This window comes from Corythoichthys intestinalis, chromosome 8 (genome assembly GCF_030265065.1).
Source record: "Corythoichthys intestinalis isolate RoL2023-P3 chromosome 8, ASM3026506v1, whole genome shotgun sequence".
Taxonomy (NCBI): domain Eukaryota; kingdom Metazoa; phylum Chordata; class Actinopteri; order Syngnathiformes; family Syngnathidae; genus Corythoichthys; species Corythoichthys intestinalis.
In genome coordinates, this window is record NC_080402.1 from 49,627,234 (window position 1) to 49,638,259 (window position 11,026).

Below are 11,026 nucleotides of genomic sequence, written 5' to 3' on the forward strand. Positions count from 1 at the left end.
GTGCATTGGTCTGTGCACGGTGACGCGTACACATAGAGCAGTAATAAACCCGACCTGTCCTTATTTGTAGACCACTGTTGAAACTCCTTCAGAACCCGGTACTCAGCATGATCTGCTCGGTGGTTTTTCATGGCCCAAGGGCATCTTTCGTTCACATCTTGCCACGTCATGGGACCTCGCTTGCACTTTTTCAGAACATCTTCCCATGGTACCAATGCATTGGGACAATTTTGCAGCACGTCGGGCCACTTCAGAACAGTAGCGGCCACTGCGTTTTGGTTCGAGTAAATGTTGCAATGCAGGATGGAGTCCCTCACGCTTTCGTCCAAGTGCACTTGATTGAGATCGTACGTGCCTTGTCACGCGGGATGCTCACAGCCAGACTGAACATTGGCAGCTTTCTGAAAGATGAAACACGCATATGGAATGTTATGTGGGTGGGTACAGAAAAATGTGCAACAAAACACTGACCCGCTTCTAAATGAGAACCAATTCAACTTGGAGTCTGACATTTTCAGAAGATGAAATAAATTGAAAATAATACAGTGCCTTGCAAAAGTATTCGGCCCCCTTGAACCTTGCAACCTTTCGCCACATTTCAGGCTTCAAACATAAAGATATAAAATTTTAATTTTTTTGTCAAGAATCAACAACAAGTGGGACACAATCTTGAAGTGGAACAAAATTTATTGGATAATTTAAACTTTTTTAACAAATAAAAAACTGAAAAGTGGGGCGTGCAATATTATTCGGCCCCCTTGCGTTAATACTTTGTAGCGCCACCTTTTGCTCCAATTACAGCTGCAAGTCGCTTGGGGTATGGTTCTATCAGTTTTGCACATCGAGAGACTGACATTCTTGCCCATTCTTCCTTGCAAAACAGCTCGAGCTCAGTGAGGTTGGATGGAGAGTGTTTGTGAACAGCAGTCTTCAGCTCTTTCCACAGATTCTCAATTGGATTCAGGTCTGGACTTTGACTTGGCCATTCTAACATCTGGATACATTTATTTTTCAACCACTCCATTGTAGATTTGGCTTTATGTTTTGGATCATTGTCCTGTTGAAAGATAAATCTCCGTCCCAGTCTCAGGTCTTGTGCAGATACCAACAGGTTTTCTTCGAGAATGTTCCTGTATTTGGCTGCATCCATCTTCCCGTCAATTTTAACCATCTTCCCTGTCCCTGCTGAAGAAAAGCAGGCCCTAACCATGATGCTGCCACCACCATCTTTGACAGTGGGGATGGTGTGTTCAGGGTGATGAGCTGTGTTGCTTTTACGCCAAACATATCGTTTTGCATTGTGGCCAAAAAGTTCAATTTTGGTTTCATCTGACCAGAGTACCTTCTTCCACATGTTTGGTGTGTCTCCCAGGTGGCTTGTGGCAAACTTTAAACGAGACTTTTTATGGATATCTTTGAGAAATGGCGTTCTTCTTGCCACTCTTCCATAAAGGCCAGATTTGTGCAGTGTACGACTGATTGTTGTCCTATGGACAGACTCTCCCACCTCAGCTGTAGATCTCTGCAGTTCCTCCAGAGTGATCATGGGCCTCTTGGCTGCATCTCTGATCAGTTTTCTCCTTGTTTGAGAAGAAAGTTTGGAAGGACGGCCGGGTCTTGGTAGATTTGCAGTGGTCTGATGCTCCTTCCATTTCAATATGATGGCTTGCACAGTGCTCCTTGAGATGTTTAAAGCTTGGGAAATCTTTTTGTATCCAAATCCGGCTTTAAACTTCTCCACAACAGTATCTCGGACCTGCCTGGTGTGTTCCTTGGTTTTCATAACGCTCTCTGCACTTTAAACAGAACCCTGAGACTATCACAGAGCAGGTGCATTTATACGGAGACTTGATTACACACAGGTGGATTCTATTTATCATCATCGGTCATTTAGGACAACATTGGATCATTCAGAGATCCTCACTGAACTTCTGGAGTGAGTTTGCTGCACTGAAAGTAAAGGGGCCGAATAATATTGCACGCCCCACTTTTCAGTTTTTTATTTGTTAAAAAAGTTTAAATTATCCAATAAATGTTGTTCCACTTCACGATTGTGTCCCACTTGTTGTTGATTCTTGACAAAAAAATTAAATTTCATATCTTTATGTTTGAAGCCTGAAATGTGGCGAAAGGTTGCAAGATTTAAGGGGGCCGAATACTTTTGCAAGGCACTGTATACATACTTATATTGGGAGTGTAGCGGTACACTAGCATGTAATGTAAGTTTAGTTTGTCTTTTTAAAGTGCTCGGTTCGTTTCATTTTTGGTAAAAAAAAAAAAAAAAAAAAAATGCATGAAAAAACTTGAAATGCTATCATTTTTTAGAAAAAAATGTAAACAATAGAACTTGTGTAAATAAATAAAAGTGATCCTTTTGGGGAATATTTCAAATAGAGTACACTCTGAGTTCATAAAATTAAAACTTAAACAACTGTAACAATAATAAAAATACTAAAATTATAAAAGAAAAAAAAAAAAGATTGGAATCTTCAGCAGCAACTACCTGAACATGACAAATGTAATCAGTTTATTTTGCCAGGGAGATTAACATATACCGTATTTTTTGGACTATAAATCGCACCAGCCAAAAAATGCGCAATGAAAAGGAAAAAAACATATATAAGTCACACCGGAGTATAACTCACATTTTGGGGGGAAATTTCTTTGATAGAATCCACCACCAAGAACAGACGTCATCTTGAAAGGCAATTTAAAATACATATACAACAGAGAACAACAAGCTGAATAAGTGTATGGTATGCTAACATTAGATGACGCATAAACAACAAACTGAGAACATGCCTGGCATGTTAATGTAACATAGCTATTTAGAGTTATTCAGATAACTATAGCATAAACAACATGCTAACAAGCTACAATGATATAACAATGTGTAAAGAATTTCACACATAAGTCGGTCCAGAGTATATGACGCACCCCCTGCCAAATTATGAAAAAAACTGCGACTTATGAGTGGGTCACCCAGTTTTATGTAATTCACCTGTCAGTGTAGTTATGTTGACATCCTATTCAATGCTATCTGATCGCTTATCCTGGCACTGACAATCTCTACCTGTGTGTGTCTAATTGCACCCAGTCATGTGTGAACCCACTCAGACGTGCGATAGTCCTAATTTAAGAAAAGTGTAAATGCTGCACTGGATTCGCCGGAGTCAATCTGGGCGGAGCGAGCACGGACCCAGGGCAGTCCCACGGACCATCCGCGCCCCCATTAACTGACTTTCAGGGAAGTGATGAGGGGACACGCCACCACCAGAAGTTTACATACACTGCCAAACCACACATTATTTTTACAGCTCTACATACAAGGGACCTTGTTTATAAGTCAAACTAGTTGTATATTGTTGTAGTTGTAGTTTTATATTGAGCAGGATTTTCCCATAACAATACATTATACAGTGGGGCAAATAAGTATTTAGTCAATCACTAATTGTGCAAGTTTTCCCACTTGAAAATATTAGAGAGGCCTGTAATTGTCAACATGGGTTAACCTCAACCATGAGAGACAGAATGTGAAAAAAAACCCACAGAAAATCACATTCTTTGATTTTTAAAGAATTTATTTGCAAATCTTGGTGGAAAATAAGTATTTGGTCTTAACCAAAAGTTCATCTCAATACTATGCCATGTACCCTTTGTTGGCAATAAAGGAGGCCAAACGTTTTCTGCAACTCTTCACAAGCTTTTCACACACTGTTGCTGGTATTTTGGCCCATTCCTCCATGCGGATCTCCTCTAGAGCAGTGATGTTTTGGGGTTGTCGTTGGGCAACACGGACTTTCAACTCCCTCCACAGATTTTCTATGGGGTTGAGATCTGGAGACTGGCTAGGCCACACAAGGACCTTGAAATGCTTCTTTTGAAGCCATTCCTTTGTTGCCCTGGCTGTGTGTTTGGGATCATTGTCATGCTGAAAGACCCAGCCACGTCTCATCTTCAATGCCCTTGCTGACGGAAGGAGATTTTCACTCAAAATCTCTCGATACATGGCCCCATTCATTCTTTCCTTTACACAGATCAGTCGTCCTGGTCCCTTTGCAGAAAAACAGCCCCAAAGCATGATGTTTCCACCCCCATGCTTCACAGTGGATATGGTGTTCTTCGGATGCAATTCAGTATCCTTTCTCCTCCAAACACGAGAACCTGTGTTTCTACCAAAAAGTTCTATTTTGGTTTCATCTGACCATAACACATTCTCCCAGTCCTCTTCTGGATCATCCAAATGCTCTCTAGTGAACCGCAGACGGGCCTGGACGTGTACTGGCTTCAGCAGGGGGACACGTCTTGGTAGTGCAGGATTTGCGTCCCTGGCGTCACATTGTGTTACTGATAGTAGCCTTTGTTACTGTGGTCCCAGCTCTCTGTAGGTCATTAACTAGGTCCTCCGTGTGGTTCTGGGATTTTTGCTCACCGTTCTTGTTATCATTTTGACGCCACGGGGTGAGATCTTCCATGGAGCTCCAGATCAAGGGAGATTATCACTGGTCTTGTATGTCTTCCATTTTGTAATAATTGTTCCCACAGTTGATTTCTTTACACCAAGCGGAGAGTGAAGAGTTACAGAAAACGTTTGGCCTCCGTTATTGCCAACAAAAGGTACATAACAAAGTATTGAGATGAACTTTTGGTATTGACAAAATACTTGTTTTCCACCATGATTTGCAAATAAATTATTTGAAAATCAAACAATGTGATTTTCTGTTTTTTTTCCCACATTTAGTCTCTCATGGTTGAGATTTACCCCTGTTGACAATTACAGGCCTCTCTAATCTTTTCAAGAAGGAGAACCTGCACAATTGGTGGTTGACTAAATACTTATTTGCCCCACTGTAATTCCATTACTTTGTTTCACAGCCTGAAAACCTACACCAGATCCTTAATAAATAGTGCTGGTACGATTACAAATGGCAATTACACATAGCAACACAAATAAATTATAAATAAAATCGGAAAAATAATACAGATTCCGCTCCTGACTCGTATCATTCTGCTCCTGACTCGCATTGAGGTAGGACGCTTCCACTGCAGCTCAGCTATCACTGATAACACTCCAGCTGGTAAAAAAAAAAAAAAATACAACAAACCTTGTCTTTCCAACATGCCTACTGCGAAGAGATCCGATGACATAGAAGAATCAAAATCTTCTATTTCGATAATTTGCGTCCTATGGTATACTGGGGGCGGGATTTAATAAGCTTCGACTTCTCCCGTCAGCCCTTTTCTTTTCGGGTTTTACTGAATATAAACACAACTGAATGCTGTATGTTTGGATCTGTCATGCCTGAAAAAGAAATAAACAAACAAACAGTATAATAATCAGGGGTGCACATAAGTGGTCCGCATGCACGCATGCGTACTGGACGTAGACAAACGCGCTGGCCCTCAACGGTTTCCATACGCTTTTGCGTACCGATGGCTGACCACTGTATTTGCGGCGGACAGGAGAAAATAACTTCTCAAAATGTCGAAGAGGCAGGCCACACTGAGTAATTACTTCTGTGTTCCCCCACCCCCGTCAAAAGACAGACAGACGACAGAGACGTCACCGGAGCTACCGAAAAAAAGGACTTTTGCTGAAAAGTGGCTACTGGAGGTACCATGGCTAGAAGCAAATGATGCTCGCACGGAAATGCGGTACAAAATGTGCCGTGAGAATCTCAATGTCGCCGATAAGAGCAGCGCATTTTATGGAGGGTCAAAGAATTTCAGCCATCCAAACCTTGAAAAGCACGAAAAAAACAGAGAGCATGTGGCAATTAAGCAAACTATCGATGTCAAACAGGACCCCACTCACCCTATGGACAAGTGGCGGAATAAAGGTAATGAACAGCAACATGCACTGACAAACGTGTTTTTGCTCGCATTTTACAAAGCTAAACATGCACGTTCAATGAGGTCTTATGAGGAGGACATCCCACTTTTAAAAAGGCTTGGAGTTAATGTGGGAGCCGCATAATGCCCTTTATTTTGAATTGGTGCTTTTTATTTCTTTACATTTCACTTCAAAGTAATGGCAATTTTGTTGTGCCAGTTGATGTTAATCAAGCATTAATTGTTAATATAATTAATTAAAGTTAATTGGCTCTAAGTAAAGCTTGTCATAAATTTATCGCATCAGGCGGGTCGGCTCTCAAGCTCAATGAGGACCAAGTCACATCTCCAGGTCCTCCTCTGAGAACCTGGGCAAAAAAATTATGTGCACCCCTGATAATAATAATAATTCCTGTAATAATGTAACAAATCGAATTCTAATGTAAAGGCTGTGTTTTGCGTGCTGTACCTGAACGCACCGCGTGGCTGACGTGACTGTGAGATAGAGAGTCTGGTAGAGATGTTACTTTCTCTTTTAATGTTTTGTTGTTGCTGGCGTCAACGGCGGCGGACAGTAGGGGTGCTGTGTTGTACATGTTCGGAAATAAATGATTATGTCATGCCACGAGTTGTTAGGTTTGTGCTCTTGTGTCTTGTCATGTGATTTCCCATTGATTTCACCTGTTGTGGCCTCTTTCGTGTGTCTTGACCAAGCCACTGTCTCTTGTATCAACCACCTGTGTCTCGTTACCCCATGTCTGTACATAAGTACTCCATGTACTGTCAAGGCCCAAGTACACCGCATGCGTGATCGTTGCATTTCCGGTCCGACTCCGGTAAAAAATAGCGCCGGAGCCAATCCGTTCCCATTATATCCTATTGTTCAACGTATACCGGCCGCGTCAGTGCTCCGGATTGACTGCGGACCAACTCCGGCGTGCCGCATGCCCGCCGGATGGTATAGGCTATATTTTCTATTTTTGCCGGACACGCATCCGACAAAATGGGCGGAGCTGGGCCTGGACGTAACAGCCCAGGTGCCTAATCACGGTTTAAACACGAGCGAAGATGGATGATGAGCGCTTCATCATGGAGGTGGAAACCCACAAAATCATTTATGATGCAGCAGATCCTTTCTATAAGGACAATGTAAAAAAGGAAGCTGCAAGGTGTCCTATTATGTGTGTTTTTCTGTCCTGATCTCATCATGATGCAGTCATGTCTGTCTCTTAATTCCAGATTAACTAAAATATCAATATGCAAAGAAAATATGTGCTCTCTCTCTCTGCTTCTCTGATGAGTATAGACTCCGTGTGTTTTTCGTTGTTTTAAATTGCACATTATCGCGCGCGATCACGCGAGAGCTCACGGGGGGGACGAGGTTGGCGGACCGCAGCCGGTATGTTTTGCCTGTTTTTGACGGACTGTGTGGCACGCAGGCAACACTGAAGCGGACCGGAACCGCAACGATCACGCATGCAGTGTACTTGGGCCTTCAGTCTGTGTTGCGTCATTGTCGTATTGTTGTCGATGCTTTCGTCATAGCCCTCGTGTTCAAGTGCCTGAGTTTCCGAGTAAGCTCTGATATGTTTTGTTTGAACTTTGTATTTTGGTTAACTTTTATTAAAGCATTTTTGAGTTTGTCGCCAATCTTCCCTGTCCCCCCCTTTTCCTGCGTTTGGGTCCACCTCGTACCTGGCAGATAAAAAACCTGACAAAGCCGGCAATTTCTTTGGCGATTTTACCACAATAATAATTGTCACGTTAACTTATAAAGACTGGCAAACGGAGGTCAGAGGAGGAAGATTGTAGACATTCTGCAGCCTTATTGTCGAGCCAGTTTACGGATGTGCACACCACACTCTTATTTTTTTTATCATTTCCATCTTCATTTCAATGGTTAGCATCACCTTTTTCCCTTTTTCACCACCTACACTAACATTCTTGGAATCCATGTTGATTTCTCTCACAAGAAAATCTGCCGTGCGTCCGTCTTGCGGGAAAACAAAGAAACTGCGGCGCTGTCATAAATCGTCATATTCGAGCATGTCATCAGATGTAGAAACAAATGGCGAGTCAAATTTTACGACGGATGTCGAAAGGACCGTGTGTTGAAGCGATCGTTTGTCGAGATACGAAGTTAATTCATTCCAGGACTGTGTTTGTAAGTCGAAATGGTCGTATGTCAAGCAGGGTTTTTCCATAAGAATAGATTATAATTCCATTAATTCGTTCCACAGCCCGAAAACTTCCACGAAATCCCTTATCAATCCTGTTGGTACGATTACAAATGGCAATTACGCATAGCAAAACAAATAAATTATTAATAAAAACCGGAATAATAAAATAATAATAATAATAATAATAATACCTGTAATAATGTAACAAATCGGGTTCTAATGTGGCATGCTTTTGCGTGCTGTACCTGAAAGCACGGCGTCGCTGACGTGACAGAAAGGGAGAGGTGCCTTTGAGATATTACTTTCTCTTTTAATGTTTTGTTGAGAACACTGTCAACCGTGTCGGACAGTAGGTGTGTTGTGTTGCAAAGGTTGATAGAATAAATGACAAAAACCTGACAAAGATGGCGATTTCTTTGGCGATGTTACCACAATAATAACTGTACTTGCTGTATGCGCACCCCACGCTCATATTTTTCTATCATTTCTATCTTCATTTAAATGGTAAGCGTCACCTTTTTCCTTGCTTCACCACCTGCACTAAACGTCTTGGAACCTGTGTTGATTTCTCTCACAAGAAAATCCTCCGTGTGTCCGTCTGCGGCACTGTCATGTCGTCGTATTTCGATCATGTCGTCAGATGTAGAAACAAATGGCGAGTCAAATTTTACGTTGGATGTCGAAAAGATCATGTGTCGAGGCGATCGTATGTTTAGGTACCACTGTATTATTTTGTTTTTGTCTCACTGTCTGAAGTAAAATCAAACAAACCCTCTCGTTTTAATCAGTATCATCGAAATTAATAAAGTTTTTTAAATGCCACAGAAATGAGAAAGAGAATTCTATATTACGAATTTTCCTTGTGGTTAAAATTTTAAAGACAGTATTTTCTGTGTATGTAAAGAACAAGGGGAAGTCCAGATTTAATTACTATTCATTTTGAATATACTTTTTTGAGTAAATACATTTATGAATGAGCAAAATGTTAATAAAATCAAAATTAAAATGAATAAAAACTTACCTTTTTCACAGTATCTAACTAATTACCTGCTATTTACAACAATGTATTATATATGTATTTATTTGAGGAATTGAGAAAAGATTCTTTGAAAGAGGCAAAAAGAATGCAGTTGAGGTCTGGTCTTCTACTTACTTGAATGTTTGACCGTTCAACCTGCGGAGACAAAACATGGAGGTCAAACCATGAGTCGTCCCTCAAAGCAAAACCAACACAGATCTTGTCAAACGTACTTGCGGAGAATTCCATTCACCAGCGTGGCCAATTGGTTCTGACTGATGGCCCCGGTCATCGCTGTCACTGTGACGACCAACAGCAACACCAACAGACGCCCATGCATTTTCGCCATCTACACACATACAGTGGGCCATTCCAAAATTGAAGGTTCAAGTTTGAACCCTTTCATCGACACTATAGTGGACATGGATTCAAAAGTTGTCATTGGCTTAATTTATTCACTGCAAACTCAGGTCACAGAATATGTGTGGTTGTGGTTAGTGGAAGAGGGAAATTGATATTGAAAACACCAAAATGACGACAAAGGACGTCCATTTCAACTCCAAGTTGAAATGGAGTGGACGTCTAAATTGATTTAGTAGGCATAGGTTCAAATCAGCAGACTAAATGTGATAATAAAATGTGAAGATACAATTAGCAAATAATAATTATTGTCGATTTTTAAAGAGGAGAAAAAGAAACATTTTACCTGACCAAATGAAGACGTTGTGTGTGACAGGAAATGAAGTCAAATAACGAAAGTGAGCTCATTATTTATATCTTGTGTCATCCAGGAGGAAGTGCAAAGTTTGCAGGGAGTTCATACAGGCACACGGAGGCCACACACACTAACTGAGCCTCATTTTGACTTCTTGAAAGGGCATCACATCAAAGTTGGATCAGCCTTTTAGTGTGATTTTCCACTTTAATTTTGAGTGTAACTCCAAATCCCGACCGAGTGGGTTGAAACTGAAGAAGAATTCTTTTTTTCCTTTTAGAGGTTCTTGAGGAGATGGCAATACACACAATTCAGAAACGAAAAGAAAGTACCGAGTAACCGAAAAAAAAAAAAAAAACAGGCCAGGACAGATTCCAGTGTCGATCTGCCTTGATCTTCAAGCTTATTTTTGCCACCTACACAATCAGTGGAAAAAAACAGGCAAATCAAGATCACGGCTGGGAGCCGTATCTCACTCCTCTTATCTATCACAGAAGGCTACTCCTCGTATTCGGCCCGGACTTCGCAAAATAGACAAAATGCAGTACTATGAGATAATAAATTGATTATGTGTGATGATGAGAAATGAGCAGATATACATTTACTGTATATGAATAAAAGAAGATACATATATTCTGTGGTGCTTATGAAATTTACCATAGGAAATTAGTTTCGCTTTAGTTAGCGGAACAAGTCAAGCTCAAATTTGAAACACTTTTGTTCACAGAACACTCGTGCAGGTCATAAATCCACTAACTATGGAAAGTCATGGTGCCATTTGGAGGGTACCAAGTGAGTCTGACTTGTTCTGCTTTCTTTACAGAAGCTAAATTTCTTTGTTGAATATTGTAAGCTCCACAATAGGTTTTAACAATATACCTGTGCTTTATTTATAAAACTGTACCGCATCAGAGGGATCAAAAAGCCACATGTGGCTCTGGAGCTGCAGGTTGCTTACCCCTGCTTTAACCTAGCTCAAAACGCCGGGGTCTTTAGCTGACATTTTAAGAATACAAATTTCTATGTAATGGATGTGCGGGGGCTAAGGAAACTTTAAAAAAGGAAATGTACCAATGGCCTGATGGTCACTCTCCCAGTTTGACATGTGGAAATTCAACATCATAGACAAGACACATCGGACTGCATTGCAGCAGAGTACACTCAATAAAATCTAACAGACGGCCATTCATTGGTGAACAGTCGTGCTAGTCATTGTATTTTGTTGTTGACTTCCTTGTTCTCCAATAGAAAAATCCATAGCAACTGATCATTTTACAAATT